This window comes from Lygodium microphyllum, chromosome 6, assembly GCF_053477565.2.
Source record: "Lygodium microphyllum isolate KBCC chromosome 6, Lygodium_microphyllum_v1.1.10, whole genome shotgun sequence".
Classification (NCBI taxonomy): Eukaryota; Viridiplantae; Streptophyta; class Polypodiopsida; order Schizaeales; family Lygodiaceae; genus Lygodium; species Lygodium microphyllum.
Window position 1 is genome coordinate 112,644,239 of NC_141140.1, and position 17,395 is coordinate 112,661,633.

Genomic DNA, 17,395 nt, shown 5'->3' on the forward strand with positions numbered 1-17,395 from the left:
TCTTGTAAAAGATATATTTTGGAGGACTTTTTGGAGTTTGAAAATCTTGCAGGTCTTTCTGTTGAAGTTGGCACAATTGAATATGTCCATGTTCCCATTGGGTCAACAGGAAATGAAAAGTCAGTGTTTACTAAGAAGTGTGGTGCCCACTCTCTGGAGAGGTTTTATTCAAGAGACATATTGTGCTCCACTCATTCCAAAAACTGCAAGATGATGAGAAAATTTGCTGCTTTTATTATTTTCACCCTTGTTAAATATCCTGTGAAAGCTGAGGAGCAACAGTTGGAAGGAGAAAAGTCTGCCAGCTTTTGCATGTTAGATGATCTGGCAGATGAAAAGGAAATAGAGGAGGTTGTAGATGCAGATTTTGAGGCTTCTATTGCTGAGAATTTGGATGTTGCTCACTTCAAAGCTGAGACTATCATTGAGGAGAGCCAAGGAGATACAAACCCTCCAACTGATGAGAGTTCTCACCATTCTGTTCCTTCTCTACCATCTATACCTTTCAAGGACAAGGAGCACATTTTACTGTGTGATATTCAAAAACTTTTTAATCTCAGGGAAGATTATTGTCTAGCAATTATTGCAGAGGCTTCTGATGCTGCAAATGGGATAATTGACACAGAGAATGAATCAAAGGAAGAGATACTCAAACTTGATAAAGAAACTCTAGACGATAAGTTTATTGATGCTGGTGAGGCCCTCTCTCTTTGTTTTGAAAAGGCCAAAGAAGCTGAGAAAGAGTTGAGTATTACTGATGAGGACTTCGATCGCATTCAAAGCGAACTTGGAATTTTCAATTTTGGAAGAGAGGAGTCTGAATATGTTAAAGAATTGATTAACATCAATGAGACATCATCATCAATAAATTTATGGAATCCAATTAAATTGGAGTACGATGAAAATCAAGTGGTAAGATAATTTTGAATTTGCTTTTACACATTGGTAGGTTTACATTTCATGCTCATTCAGTATGGGTTTTATTTGTAGTTGGAGATTACTGATACAGATAACTTCTTGGGACGTGGCAAAGGATGAAGAGCTGCTGGTAGTACATTCAAAGACATTGCACTCGGCCACTACTTGGCTAGGATTGACCCTGATTCCTTTTTAGTACTTCATAGTAGTTTCTCAGACGATGCAGCATGGCCCATACTTTGTATTAAAGCTCTTACAAGGCTTCTAGGTTTCTCAGGATTACAATATAATGCCCACAAAGTAATGTTTTTGGAAAAGACTGCAACAATTAGGATTTTTGGCTACGGTCCAGGTTACTCTGCTTCTAGAGCAGGATATTTTTTTGCGTTCACATCCTACGCCTTGGCTGCAAACCGAACTGATGTAAAATCTATAGCTGGCTACAAGAGAAAAAAATTTCTACGTTATAGAGGAAAGATTCCCGAGGAGGAAGAGAATGTGAGAGTTTTGAAAAACTAGCTTTGTATATATTCTTTCTTATATATAAAAGTGAGATTGCTCATGTGTCATTGCCGTCTTTTATCTGCATTCTTTGAAGTTGTCGTCGAAAAAACCAATTGAATAGCTCCTCTAAAGCATTGCTTTTTGTAACTCCTCCCCCATGCCTTGTGCTTCGAAAATAAATTGTACGTGCTTGATAGTGGGATTTTTCCATGCCTTGGTTACTATAAGTTGCTAAGGGGCCATGCTCCTCCACAAAGTAAGGTCCATGAATATGAAGAATATGCTGCAATACAAAGTAACACTAATTTTATACCAATTGAAAAACCTGTCAAAATAAGCCCATATTAAATAATTGTTACTTTACCAAATAAAAAGTGATATCTTTTTCTCCCCATGCCTGTTTTATCGCCTGAACAAGCTTTGTGATTGATCTTTTGAACTCTTCCGCATATGTATATGTTGTCTTATGTTGCCTTAGGAGTTTCAGAAAAACATCAAGGTGTATCCAGACCTCCATTCTAAGAAACGCAAGCCTCGGCGTGCTTGCAACATTTGTTGTGATCTCACATAGCTCTCTCCAACACTCCCAAGCCGCATTCACCTGCCTTCCTGAATGGTTTCCTATGAATCATCTAGATTTTGAGCCTCCCATAGAGACATCGGCCAAGATATCTCTTGTTTTTCCTGAAAGTATTGGATCCTTTCTCAAGTGAACTTGGCCCCCATGAAATCCCATTTTCGATAGTAATGCCTCGCATTTATCAATACACTCATCTGATAAAGATAATGGCTTAATGGAATATGCGTAGTCAAGATGCAACCTAAGAAGCTTATCGATTATTCTAATCTCTGCATGCAAAGTACAAATATGAACATTCTTAAGAGAGATGGAAAGAATGGGATCCCAGATATCTTCTATGTTTTTAAATTTACTCTATAGAGTCTCTATTTGGGGTTCTTCTTACTGGTCGGAAACTACTCCAATCTTTGGATCCAATACTTTCCATGCAATAAATGAAAGGATATTTTGCATTTGCACCATTACATATTCCAAGCATACATTTGATAGTTTTCAAACCAGCACTCATATGCCATTCCACATTAAATTTGCCAACCCCATCAACTACCAACATTTCGCCTTCACTTTGAGACTTGATGACATTTGGAATACCTATATGGTTGAACAACCATTTCAACGTTTGATGATTTTCAATTGGTACCTGGGCTGTACCAATCCACCAAATCTCCATCTCGGATTGGATCTTATGCAATGGAGCTTGGCCCTCACCATTGCTATGGTCCAATGCCATGTTCATGAGGCAAATGCTAATTCTTTCCATCTTCTGTCCCTTTTGAATCTGTGCTTCATCCAACTTCAAGGCAAACTTTAGAATACCATAACTTTCTTCTACTGTGATTTTATACATGTGAACCATTGCAATTTGCACATTTTTTAGATCAACCCATATATTGTTAAATGCATTGTAATAAAAAATTTCGTGTTTTTTTTGTTTTTCATAGGACATAGACCTTTCGATGTGAATGTAATCTCCAAAAACATGTGGAATCTTGCGATTCATGGCAATTCTTGCAGTCGAAACTGCAAGGGCTCGGGGCAATCCAAATATAGTTACCCTATTGCGTTTAAGATTTTTAAACCATAATCCAGAGATAGCACGATAACCTTTTCGACTTATACCCACAGTATCACATGTCTCTACGATTTCATTTGCTTTCACCGTGCCTTTTAAATCCTTCACTAACTCTTTGAGAGTTGGACCTCTCAAATTTGCATTTTCGGGTGACTTAAGAATCCTCAAAATATCTTTCTTATTCATGGTTTCCTTCAAAAGTTTGATTCTTTCCTCATTCTCTTGGATATTTATGCCTAATATGTTAGAGACATATTTCTTTGTAAGATTTAGTCTCCTTTTCTTTGCTCTCTCACACAAGCTGGTTATATTTTTTAATGGTCTCTTCCTCTCTCTAAATCCTATTGGAGTTTCTCTCAAGTGTGTTAGCTTATCCTGCAATGACTTGTTAATATTTTTCAAAATATCAATCTGACTTGTCAACTCTAAAATATTTGTTTGTGTAGTTTCTAGTGCTTTTTTCATTTCGTGCATTTGAGCTATATATGTGTAAGACGCAGAGTATAACCTCATACAGTAGCCAAGCATTCGATTGTAACCTTCTCCAGCATATCTTATATAGTCATGGACATTGAAAAAAGGAGGTGGTTTACCTGTAGAAGGATCCCTGGGATAAATATTTCCATCCACCCACAAATCTATATGTTTCATTCCTTGTGTTCGCAACCTATTGGCTTCAATCTCATCTATCAATACTCAATGATGTATACTTCTCCAAGATGTGTAAATCGGATCTAGCTGAATAGATAGCTTGTATTTACGTGTGCTTGCGCCTGTGTTATTTGAAGTAGTATTGCTAGACATTCTAGCAAATGAACCGAGCAAGAATCTCACAGTGATAGGAAGCAAGTGCAACAAAAGGAATGGTAAAAGAGAATAGTGTGTAGAAAGAAAACGCGCGAGCAAACAAATGCGAAGTTCGTACGAAAATCTCGAAAATACAAAATCTCTCGAGTTCCAAGACAAAAACGGCCGAAAAGGTGACCCCTGACCTGGATTAAAAGATGAGGGCAATTAATGGCCGACCTCTTCAATGAACCAAATATTCTCTCATTAATCACATCTGGACAACCAAATTTAGAGGTTTTATTCTTCCTAAACCTCAACTAATTAGCAACTTAATCACTTTCTTACAAGTGCCATTTTTGAAGCGTTTTTGGTCCTAATGGTACAATGCATGATTGATATTAACTTTTCTTACCATTTGTTGAAAATCCAAGATCGCTTGATTAATGATCTCAGATTAAAACTCGTCTGTACGTGTTCTATAGACAATCGACGTTTTCGTCTAATTGCCAGCTTGCATTGAGAGCAAGGACATGGGACACGTTGATTAAGATATGCCTCGCAATCTTGAACAAGACCTTCATCGTTTTCCATTTTGTCTACGTTACAACAAACAATTTGTTTTTGTTATCATTCTTTTTTTCTTTCTTAAATTGTTTGAGAAGGGATTTCTTCTCTTGTAACTCAGCAAAAATTAACATATGTAAAGTCTCCACCCACCCAACCCCACAGATTAACATATATATATCGGAGTGTTTCCCGTCTCATGGTGTTGCATCGGACCTCGCTACCACTCTCTCTTTGTTTTTTATCCATTCATTATCTCCTCTCCTTCCATCTCTCTCTCTTTTTCTCTTTCTTTATTATGCTGTATGTTTATTCATGCTCTCTCGTTCCTTCTTCTTTTTTCTCTTCCTCCCCCTCTCTCATTTTCTTTAATGATCATGGCTACGACCATGATGAAGACCACGACCACGACTACGACTACGACCACGACCAGGACCACAACCATGACCATGACCATGACCACGACCATGACCATGACCACGACTACGACTATGACTACGATGACCACGACTACAACTACGACTATGACTATGACCACGACCACGACCACGACTATGACTACGACTACGACTATGACTACGATGACCACGACCACGACCATGACTACGACTACGACCACGACCACGACCACGACCACGACTACATACCACTACCACTACCACTACGACCACTATAATAAACAAGAAAAGAAGAAAAAAAAACAATAACAACAACTACTACTACTACAACAATAAACAAGAAAAGAAGAAAAAACTACTACTACTACTACTACTACTACTACTACTACAAAAAACAAGAAAACTATACAACAATAAACAAGAAAAGAAAAGAAAAGAAAAACTACTACTACTACAACGACAAACAACAACAATTAATTTCCTTTTCACTCTTCCTCTCCCTCTCTCATTTCCTCTCCCTCCCTCACCCTCGCCCTCTCTTTCTCTCTTTCCCTATCAGGTTTAATGTTTTTTCTCTCTTTTTCTCTCTCCTCTCCCTCTCTCATTTTTTCTCTCTCCCCTCCCTCTCTCATTTCCTTTTCTCTCTTTCTCTCCCTCTCTCATTTCCTCTCCCTCCCTCACCCTCTCCCTCTCTTTCTCTCTTTCCCTATTATGTTTAGTGTTTTTTCTCTCTCCTTTCCCTCTCTCATTTCCTTTTCTCTCTTCCTCTCTCTTTCCCAACCTCACCCTCACACTCTCTTTCTCTCTTTTCCTATTAGGTTTAATGTTTTTTCTCTCTTTTTCTCTCTCCTCTCCCTCTCTTATTTTTTTCTCTCTCCTCCCCACCTCTCATTTCCTTTTTTCTCATTCTCTCCCTCTCTTGTTTCCTCTCCCTCCCTCACCCTCTCTCTCTCTTTCTCTCTTTCCCTATTAGGTATATGGGTTTTTTCTCTCTTTTTCTCTCTCCTATCCCTCTCTCATTTTGTAACGTGTCCACGTGTTCCCTTCAGGAAACGTCTTAGCAGCCCATCGGAAAGGAGTTCTAAAAAGCTCCGCCCAATACTCCCATGGAATGTCACAGGGTTGGAGATCTAGGACTTTCCGCGTCTGCCACGTAGCGAAAGTATTCTGGCTGTTCCCACTTAGGACCGACCTGAATTAGGGTTTTTTCCTAATGGTCATTTCCTAGACGGCAACTAGCGTCGAACCCGAGCGAGCTACTTTACGCAGAAATGCCAGGGTTGAAGCAGATTACGCTACACTTGGTTCAAGGAGAATGGGAAACGAGAGGGATGCAAAGTTCAACCTCTCTGCCATAAGGCATAGTCCCATTCCGTTCCCCTGAAACAACGTAAATCAGGATTATCATAACTTAGACTCTAGGTCAGCGCCCTTGCTGTTCGTGTCCTTTGAAACGATCTTCTTGCTGACCATCATGATTGAGAAAAGTTCTCGGCCAATGGGGACCACCCATCTGTAGGACGGACCCATGGCCACATCCACTGCACTTTCCTCAGGTTGTTTTAGTTATCTAATTACCTTCCACATTTAGTTGGACATGAATCGAACAGCTTCCTTAATTAGTCCGTTAGGCACTGGTTCCTTTACCTAATCATAGCACTTGACATAGAAAAGCAATGTCAAACAAGTTCCTTTTCAACAGCTTATCATATTTATCTTTGGAATACATTTATAACATCCAGCCAATAGGCTTATCCATAATCCGCCCGAAGGCTATCCAGCAATCCATAGGGATTACTAATCCAAGATTCCGCCTGTAGACTAGTATGCGGGCCTCGAGATCCAATCCCGAGTCATGCTAGCCTCTTGTGCAGGGCCCAGAAGTGAGGGATTTACGGCCAGAGCCCCCCCAGCACCCAAGCGTCCTCCTGCTCCAAGTAGCGCTCAACGGAGAGACCTCTCGCGGCGGGTTCAGTCCACCTTCCCGGCGCGGTTAACAACCCCCTTGGTTAGGGTTAGGCAGGCAGTCGGGAGTAACTGAAGCTGCCTCTCCCTTCAGGCCTTGAACCTGAAGCATTAGATATCTTTTCATCCTTTAATTCTTTGAGCAAACAAAGCAAAACAGTGCTCTTTAAACTGTTACAAGCACAATCATTTCCTGTGGTCGTTATTTTTGGACAACTGCTAAGGAGTGAATCCTTCTTTTCGAATGCATCCAGCACTCGATCCGGGATCAATTCCAACTTGGCAAGATCCCCAAGGGTTTGTTTGTTAACCCTATATCCTTGGGTTAGGGCCGTACCCTATTAACCTGACTTAATCAATACCTTAAGTTCACTTAGCAATACATATGTTATTCCAATTTACAGATTGGTCCTTTGCTTCCAAGCAAATATCTAATCCCCATATCTTGGTTACTTTACCCAATAAATGTACTATATCATGACGATTATTTATCCTCTTGCAAGATAAACTTGCATAAGAATCTGCCAATCTCATTCTGAGGAATTGGCCATTCCCTTGTGGTCATATCACAAGAACATGCGACTCTGCAACTTGTCGCACGAGTGTCGCATTTAATTCATGGGGCTATTTTACCCATTGAACGACGTCTTCTAATCATGGAATCATGATTAGATAGAAAACAAGGTTAGGGTGTTTTCATAACAATCCGATCCTGATTGCACTAGGCCGACATTGTCAGTCCTAAGGTTCCAAATTCAAACCGAGTTTCATCCTGTTAGCGAGTGATCCTTATGGTAAAAACCCTAGATCGTCTCTCGCAAGTACGTCCTAGAGTCCCTACATTCCGTGAATGTGAGCAAGTCTTTAGGGTATAAGGGTTTCAGCTTTGGTAATAAGAGCGATTAGGTCATGTCCTCAACGTGCTAAATCCTAGTTAGCTCTTTGGGATATGTTGCATTGAATTAACGAGTCCCTCGCGGTTTATAGGTGTTTAGGTTTAAACCAATTTACTTATCTATTCTTGAAGATATTTACAAAACCATTTTCATAACCAGATGATGTATTGTTTATGTATGAGTAGTTTTACAATCCCTAACTTTTCCGACTAAGATCAAAGCGTAAGTTAAGTTATGGAATAATTCCTAGTGATCCTTCTATAACATGCAATCAAGATTCATGCTACTAAGCTTTAGGGTTTTATGTTTGAACCATGCAGCCTTTTCTAACAATTACGCAGTTGAAATGATAATTATACCAATTTACTAGAGTTTAACCTATTTCATGCAGCTCTAGAACCATTTCCATGCCTTGCAAATTCCTACGGATTATTAGCGACCTTCTTTTAATGAATCATTTCGAAGGAAAGATGCCTAATAATGCGACATTTGATTTGTTCTTTCCATACATAATTGAGGTGTACAATAATAATTTTGACTTTGTAAAGATGATCTTTAATTGATCTAAATTCGTTACTTGTAATGTATATAAACAAATTATTAAGAAGGCATAGATATCTTATGTCCTTTCATTAGTTCCATTAGAAAAATACAAATGACCAATTCCTTGATCGTAAGCTATTTCCTTTTTATTTATCCAAAGTATTTCAATCGAAAAAGTGCATCCGAATTTCATAAATAATCCATGCGCAATCGAAATATTATGACATTAATCAAATTTAGGAAGATAAACTAGGACTTGTGGTGAAATATCCACATGGATGTTAGGAGATGATCCTCCTGCGGTTGCGCCTTGTGCCTTCTTAGGAGCCATCGAGACTTCCACCTTCTCGCCTTGGTCGTGGACTTATGATCTTGGCCCGTCTCCTTTGAACGCGAAACTCCCTTTGTGACCGTTTGCACCGTCTTTAGGAATCGGCTTTAGAAGGATTTATAGGTTTCCTTCTTGAAGTAGGGATTTCACGATTAGGACCTTACAACCGTCAAGAATGACTTTGTGGAAATGCTAAGGGAAAGTTCTCAATTTCCGAGGATGCAAGGTAAAAGGATGCTTCAGTCTCCTTGGTTTGTAAAACCCGCTTGTAGGGGTAAGGAAAAAAGGGTCCATGGAAAGGGGGTTTAAAAACCTGGCTCATGGAATGAAAAGGGGGGAAAAGGGGCTTAATTCTTGGGGGATTATATATAGACAAAACACAAGGAAAGGGCCTTATGAAAGCCTCATAGGAAGGGGGCTTTAATGTCTTTTAAGGAATTTTGTGGGGGGGGGGGAGGGGGGAGGGGTATAAAACAAGCTTGGAAAGGCTTTAATCCCGAGGGGGTTGGGGTTATAAAGACCTACCTAAGAGGCAATAGGAAAGGGATTGAAAGGTGGCAAAAAAAAGGACTTATATCTCAAAGGGGAAAAAGAGGGTGTAAAGGACTTTTAAGAGAGATTTTTGTGGGGGGGAAAAACCCACGGGAAAGGGGGGCTTTGGAGGAGGCCCACAAGAAAGAATTTTGTGGGTCTATAACCTTCCCATGAGATCTAGCAAGGATGCTCAATCATCCCGCCTCCCCTTCCTCTCCTCCAACAGGATCGTCGGCTGGGGGAGAGAGGGATAATTAAGAAATTTTTCAATTATTCCAAAAATTATCCTTTTGGCCTCCTAAGAGGAGGTTCTTATGAAGAGCATGGGTTTTTATTAACCCATAGTCCTAAGTCAATTGGCCCGTGGAGACCGTACTGTCTGGGACCACAATGCCGGTATTCCCTTGCGTGAGTATCATGGGGTTTAGAAATATTATCACGGAAATATTACATTCTCTCCCCCTTGAAGGAATCGAGATGTCCTCATCTCGAGATAAATTGGGGATATTGATGTTTGAGAGTGTTTTTATCTATCCAAGTGGCACCCTCCTCAGGATAATCTTTCCACTGGACGAGGCAATCTCTCAAGGTTCTAGATCTCAAATGTCTCTCCCTAACATCTAAGATCGTGTCAGGCCTTAGTTCAAGGACTCCTTGACTAGGCATTACAACTTGTTGGTCATCAAGTATATGGCCAGGATTTGGTACATACTTCTTCAGTAGGCTGATATGGAATACATTATGAACCTTTAGGTTCTCAGGGAGTTGCAGTCTATAAGCATTAGGTCCTAGGCACTTGAGGATCTTGTATGGTCCACAATACCTTGGACTTAGCTTCTTGCAATCTCCTAAGGATAGAGAGCTCTTCTTTGGGCGTACGCGAATGAAGACCATGTCTCCTTCCTCGAATGTTGTATCTTGATGCTTCAAATCTGTGTATGCCTTCTGTCTATCCTGGGAAACTTGGATGCCCTGTCTTATTGACTTTACTTAGTCATCCATCTCTTCCAACATCTGCCTTGAAGCTTCAACCCTCAAGGTTGGATCTGAGAAGTTTAGGGGACTTCGACAATCATGACCATACAATGCTTGAAAAGGGGTTATCTGAATGCTTTATTGGTAAGAAGCATTATAGGAAAATTCAACCAAAGGCAAGTATTGAATCCACCTTTTTGGTTTAGGACAATAGTATGCCCTAAGCATATCCTCGATAACTTGATTGACTTGCTCCGTTTGACCATCGGTTTGGGGATGGTAGGCTGTGTTAAAACGAAGTTGAGTCCCAATGGCTTCAAAGATAGCTCTCTAGAAGTGTGATGTGAAGAGAGAATCACGATCACTAATGATTCTTCTGGGTAACCCATGTAGCTTGAATATCTCCTTGGTAAACAACCTTGCAATGTCTAAGGCTTTATAGTTTGTTTTTACTAGAATAAGGTGTGCAACCTTAGTCAGCATGTCAACCACAACCATGATGGAGTTGTATCCTCCCTGAACTTGGGGTAAGCCAACAACAAAGTCCATGCTGATGAATTCCCATTTCATTTGGGGAATGTCAAGTGGTTGCAACTTCCCTGGCATTTTGACATGTTTGGCTTTGATACGTTGACAAGACAAACATTCAGTGACATATTTAAGAACGTCACCTTTAAGCCTCTCCCAATAGTAACTCTTCCTAACTGCATTGAGAGTCTTGGCATAGCCAGGATGTCCTAAGAAAGGGGAATCATGAGCTTCCCACAATATCTTCTGCTTAAGTGACTGGCTTGCCAGTATATATACTCTCGCCCTATAGTAGAAAAAACCACTATTGATAGAGAATTCATGATACTTAGCCTATAGCTTTTGGTCCTAGTCCTTGATAGAGATTTCCCTTAGCATCTTTTGATAGGCTGGATCATGGCATGCTTCCTCTTTAGCTAGCTCAAGTATTTGGTTGTTTGGCATGGACACCTTTGTGGCTAGAGATCTAGCTATTGATGGATTTTGCAAGATTAATGAGTTAAGGAATGCCTTGCGAGACTGAGTGCATCAGCAACTACATTCTCCTTTCCTAGTCGATATTTGATTTCAAAATCATACTCCCCTAGCACTTCAATCCACCGACGTTGCCTCATGTTGAGCTGGTTCTGGGTAAAGATCCATTTGAGACTTTTATGATCAGTTACTAGTGTAAACTTGTTACCCAACAGGTAGTGTCTCCAAAGCTTTAGAGCATGGATGACAACTAACAATTCTAGATCATGGGTAGCATAATTCTTCTCATGGCTCTTCAGTTTCCTTGAAGAGTATGCTACAGGATGACCTTCCTGCATAAGCACACATCCTAAGGCAAGTGCGCTAGCATCAATTACTACCTCAAACTCCTTACTGAGGTCTGGATGTTTTAGGATAGGTGCTGATACCAAACTTTGCTTCAATCTATCAAAGATGGTTTGTTCGGGAGTTGACCATGCAATGGATGTTTGCTTCTTCAGTAAGTCCATCAGAGGTGCTGCAATCAAAGCATAATTTTTTATGAAGACCCTATACCATCTTGTTAATCCAAGAAAACTGTGTATTTCTTTGACAGTTGTTGGTATTGGCCATTCTAGCACATCTCTGACTTTGGCTGGGTCCACTGAGATTCCTTCCGCTGATACGATGAATCCCAGATATTCAATCTGACGCTTGAAGAATGCACATTTCTTCATCTTAGCATATAGCTTATGTGACCTCATTGTCTCAAGGACAATCCGAAGTTGGGGTTCATGATCTTCTTCCTGTTTAGAATAGACTAAAGTGTCGTCGAAGAAGACAAGCACAAAGTCATCAAGATATGGCCTAAAGATATCCTACATTAACCTATTGAAGGTGACAGGCGCATTCGTAAGCCCGAATGACATAACTAAAAACTCAAAGTGTTTATATCTTGTGCTGAAGGCCATCTTTGGGATATCTTCTTCCTTGATCCTTATCTGATAGTAACCAGACATGAGATCAATCTTAGAGAAGATCTTTGCACCCTGAAGACGATCAAGAAGTTCATCTATTCTAGGAATAGGGTACTTGTTCTTGACAGTTGATTGATTCAACCCTTTGTAATCAATACATAGTCAAAGTGTTCCATCTTTCTTTTTTTGAAACAGTACTGGAGCTCCCCATGATGAAGTGCTAGGATGGATGTAGCCCTGATCTAGCAATTGCTTGAGTTGTTCCTTCAGCTCAATTGCTTTCGATATAGACATTCTATAGGGTCTCTTTGCAATTGGCGTAGCTCCTAGTACTAGCTTGATCTCATGATCCACTTCTCTTTGAGGCGGGAGTTCTGTTAACTCTTCAGGAAATACGTCCGTGTATTCCTTTAGGAAGAAGGTCCTTCACTAGACTCTTGCTTTTGATCTAACTTGTTGAGCTTAATCAAGTAGATAGGTAGTCCCTTTCTGACTCCCTTTATAATCCGAGATGCTTTGGCAAGTTGAATTTTTTGCTTCCCAGCTTCCCCTTGAGTTGTGGCCAATTCCCCTTCAAAGTTTTGGAGGGAAATTTGGCCCTTTCCACAATGAATGTGGGCGTCATTAGGTTTAAGCCAATCCATTTCGAGTAGACACTCATGGATACCTAAGTTCATGACTCTAAATTTGATCGAAGTCGTCTTTCCTCCCAGAAAGAATTCCACCTTAGCAGTTTGCCTAGTACAAGTGACCTCACGACCATTTGCTAATTCCACAAGCAAGGTAGGTGCTTCTACTATGGCTATTTCTAATCTTTTTGCACAAGCTGGTGACATAAGGGAATGTGTACTACCACAATGAATCTGTTAGAAATGCAGGATCTAGAGCATGGCATAACCGAAAGCTATGGAGGATGGAAAGAGAAGTGTAGACTCATGATGGAATGGACACTGTTTGTTACACAAGTGAATTAGGTTCCAAGATTGAGACTTGGACTCATAAACACAATCTTGTGTATGTGGACAATGACATTGACACTTTACTGAAATGAAAAGAGTACTATCATTGCATTAAGAAAGGAAGCAAGTACAATGCTTTATAGGAAAGTAGGAAACTGCAGTAAGCACCATTGTGCATACGGGATAAGTTAGCCTGCATATCCTTGACCCTGAGACTCCATACAAAGAGGCTGTTTGAGTGTGATTGTTGATTCTCAACACCCCTCCTCAATCACAACTAGAAAAAGGCATAAAGTGTGCAGAGGCTGTAATGAGAACCACCTGCAAAGTGTGGGCATACCACAGACATGGCAAAACACCAGAGGCTGTCGCAGAAAAAGCTAAGTGTGGGTACCATAAACATGGTGGACATCCAGAGGCTGTAACAGGGGCCTCACAAAGTGTACAGGGACTGTAATGCCAAGTTACATAAGGAGTTTACAAAGCTTATGGCAGGAAGCATTAGGGTAAGGAAAATACAAGGCTATTAAAACAGTCTATCAGAATTATGAGAGTACAAGGACTGATGAGTCTTGTCCTTCCGATCTTGGTGGTCTTCATCTTCATCTTCTTCTTCCTTTGCTCCATTTTCTTCTTCTTCTTTGACTGCGACTAGATAGGCCTTTTGGGATCTCTTTCTTGTGTGGTAGAACTTCTCGGTGTGTCTGGTCCTTTTGCAGAAGTCACAAAAGAGCTGATCCTTCTTGCCTTTGTACCTGTTGCCAACATATAATGCATGCTCATCTCTAGAGGTACTTGGTTCTTCTTTAGTTTTTAGCTTCTTTTCTTCATCTAACAATGATGCCTGGATATCAACAAGTTCAGGATTTGGCATGTTGATTAAAGTTGTTGATACGTTATTATATTCAGGAGGCAAGCTCTTAAGTAGAACACCGATGCAAACATCTTCATCCATTTTAATGTTGATTCCTGCAAGTTGGGTTAGGAGTCCTTCCATGTAATTAAGATGTGTGGCAAGTGATGTGCTTGACTTCATTTCAAGCCTGAAGAACTCAATCAGGAGACCATACTTTGATGATTTAGATTGTGCACCGAACAGGGTGTCAAGTCTTTTCCATGTATCCTGTGAGGTCTCACAGTTATCCACATGATGGATATAACTGTCGTCTAGCTCCAGTTTGATAATAGCCTGAGCTCTGTCATCATTCTTTTGCCAAGTAGTTGCAAGGTCCGAGTCCTGAGGTTTCTTCTCTTTGCCATTTGTGATGGCCCAGAGACCCTTCTTCATCAGGATGAGCTTGATGCGGGTTTGCCAAGTGTGGAACCCGACTCCTTTGAATCGAGCATTTGGAGAGTCTTTTCCCATGTTAGATTTACGGGAACAGTAGCAAATCAACTTCAGACTTATTAGATTTTAGCAACAGAAGAATTGATTGAGAGACACAAGTGTTAAAAAACACTAACTGAGTGTCAATGAATACCAAATCTGAAAAAGTCTTTTACTCTTTTAAAATCCAAGTGATCTTCCCCTTCTTGATTTGATGCTGATGCCTTCAGATCTAAGTGACAGTACTTTAACGAACTTCAGAAAGTATTTCTCAGTGATTAAAATCACTGTTGATAACTTCAGTGAGAGAAACAGTGAAAAATGTCAAGATTTTGAAGCTTTTGGCTATGGTGGAATTAGGGTTTCTGAGACAGGGGCCTGGTTTTTTTGCTGATTGTAGGAGCTACAATGGATCATTTTCAAAACTTTTTATATGCCTAGGAAGCTGATTTCATGGGCTACAAAAGCCCTATCATAATCCTCAAAATCGTGGACAGTATGCAGCACGCAGGAGCCGCGAACAGAATCGGCGCAATCTGGGACAATGGCGTCGAATTTGTGCAATGCCAGAGCTGTAGGTTGCCAATGTGGTTTGTTTGTTGTGCCAGGATGAAGCGCCTTGAGCAGAGGAACAACTCCCTAGAAGAAATCATGGGCTGAAATGGCCTGGTTGAAGAGTTATGGAACCTCCAAGCAAGGTGGGTCCTGTCTGGCTATGGCAGACACAGAGCAGAGATTGGGGATTTTCACAATGCTGAGCTCCAGATGGTCCAATGTCCTGGATTGATGTGATACAGGGAAGCTTTGTGAGTTGGGGAATACTTTTCCAGAAGGAAGCTCCAAGAGATTTGACCTGTGGAGTGAGATATAAGCAGCTCAATCTGACAGGGTGCTGCTGGCTATGGCTGCCATGGAAGCTTCAGTGAGAGTAGAGTTGGGAGATGAAGTCATGAGCTGACATTGAACTAGACTGAGGTTGAAAGGAATCAAGAGAGGCTAGACAAAAAATGCCATGCCCAACTGGGCTCTGATACCATGTTAGAAATGCGGGATCTAGAGCATGGCATAACCGGAAGCTATGGAGGATGGAAAGAGAAGTGTAGACTCATGATGGAATGGACACTGTTTGTTACACAAGTGAATTAGGTTCCAAGATTGAGACTTGGACTCATAAACACAATCTTGTGTATGTGGACAATGACATTGACACTTTACTGAAATGAAAAGAGTACTATCATTGCATTAAGAAAGGAAGCAAGTACAATGCTTTATAGGAAAGTAGGAAACTGCAGTAAGCACCATTGTGCATATGGGATAAGTTAGCCTGCATATCCTTGACCCTAAGACTCCATACAAAGAGGCTGTTTGAGTGTGATTGCTGATTCTCAACACAATCAAGGTTTTGAAACCTTTACCTTGATAGTCTAATGGTGTCTGAATCACTGAGAACTGGCGATTCGGGCCTTTCTTGTGAAGAGCAGCATGGACTGTCCCCCTTTCAAACTCCGCTTCCATGGTCGAATCTTCTTCTTCTTCGCACATTTCCCTGTTGGCAACACAGGCGGTTCTTCCTTGCACATTTTCCTGTTGGCAACACAGGCGGTTCTTCCTCTGCCTCGGGTAGCAGTTTCTTGTCCACGGCCCGTTCCTTGGAAAGGTGCCTGGCGCTGTCCTCCTCCAAGCTTGGGACATTGCCTCTTGAAATGTCCTGGCTCGTTGCAGTGGAAACAACATAAGTTTTGGCCATTGCTTTGGGTAGGGACAAAATTGTTGACATTATTAGTCCTTGCTTTCTTTCTTTGTCCCTGATTCTAACCTTGAACTCTCTTCATTTGAGGCCTAAATGCTCCTCTGTTCGGGTCATTATAAGACCAAGTTTTGTTACCTCTTGGTCTAGTATGCACCTCCTGAATTGTAGGCACAGCTCGAATGAGTGCATCCTGAAGATCTGATGGGTGCATAGATTCGAGACGGGTATTCACTGGTGGGTTTAAACCAGCACAAAATTTCGACACCTGCTGTGTCATGTCCATCTGTGGCGCATACTTAAGAAGTGAGAAAAATTTAGAGTAGTATGCGTCAAGAGTGAGTCCCAGCTTTTTAGCCCATAGAACTCGTTCATTTTCTGCGTGCGATATGCAGGTGGTAAGTATCTTTCTTGCACATCTTTCTTCAGCTTCTCCCAGGTAACGGATCCTTTCGTGATCCCTTGATCTCTGCACCATTGCTTCCACCAAAGCCTCACTTTGCCGGTGAGCTTTAGCTTGGAGAGCATAGCCTGGTTGGCGGGTGCACTACCGGTTGCTTGAAAGTAATCCTCCATGGATTCAATCCAAATTTCAGCATCTGCTTGGATGGACCTATCTTTCCCATCAAATTCAGGTGGCTTAATCTGCTTGAGAAGAAAATTCTTCTCCTGGATTACATCAGTACTTGATGTAGGAGGTGAACTGGGGTTGTGTCTGAATAAAGGTTTCTTAATGTTATTACTCGTTACTCGTTATGATTTACATTTCATACCCAATTCAACTATCAACCAAGAATCCTAGCCACTTAACTTTTTATCAATTCTTATCAACAAAACAGACATTGATAAAAAGAAGTCTTATTGCATTCATATGGGCATAGCCCTTTTGGATTACAACATCTCTTGGTATGGCAAGCAACTGTTACATTTAGTTCGGGGAGAATAATGTTGTATTACATTTATCTACAGAAACTCGATAATAGTATGGTTTCAGGTCATGGATCTTCAGGAATCGGTAGTCATTGGAAGATCAGGCTATCCTTTTCTTTGAAACCCATTCTTCTCATAGCGCCCCAACACTTTGATCCTGTCGGCGGGGATTACATGGGTCACTTCATCATATACATATGAGTTCCGCTCAACCCTCTGACCTCGAATATGTAAAGTTGAGTTTACGTGAGCCTCCACAAAAATGAACAGCTTCACGATCTTTAGGTCTTCCAACCACTTGATCCTCTTTAGGTTGGTCTCAAGGTATGCAAACCGGTGGGCAGCTATATAGTAGATTCTTGAGGTACCCGTCCATCTTCATTCCACATACAAAGTCGATGGGTT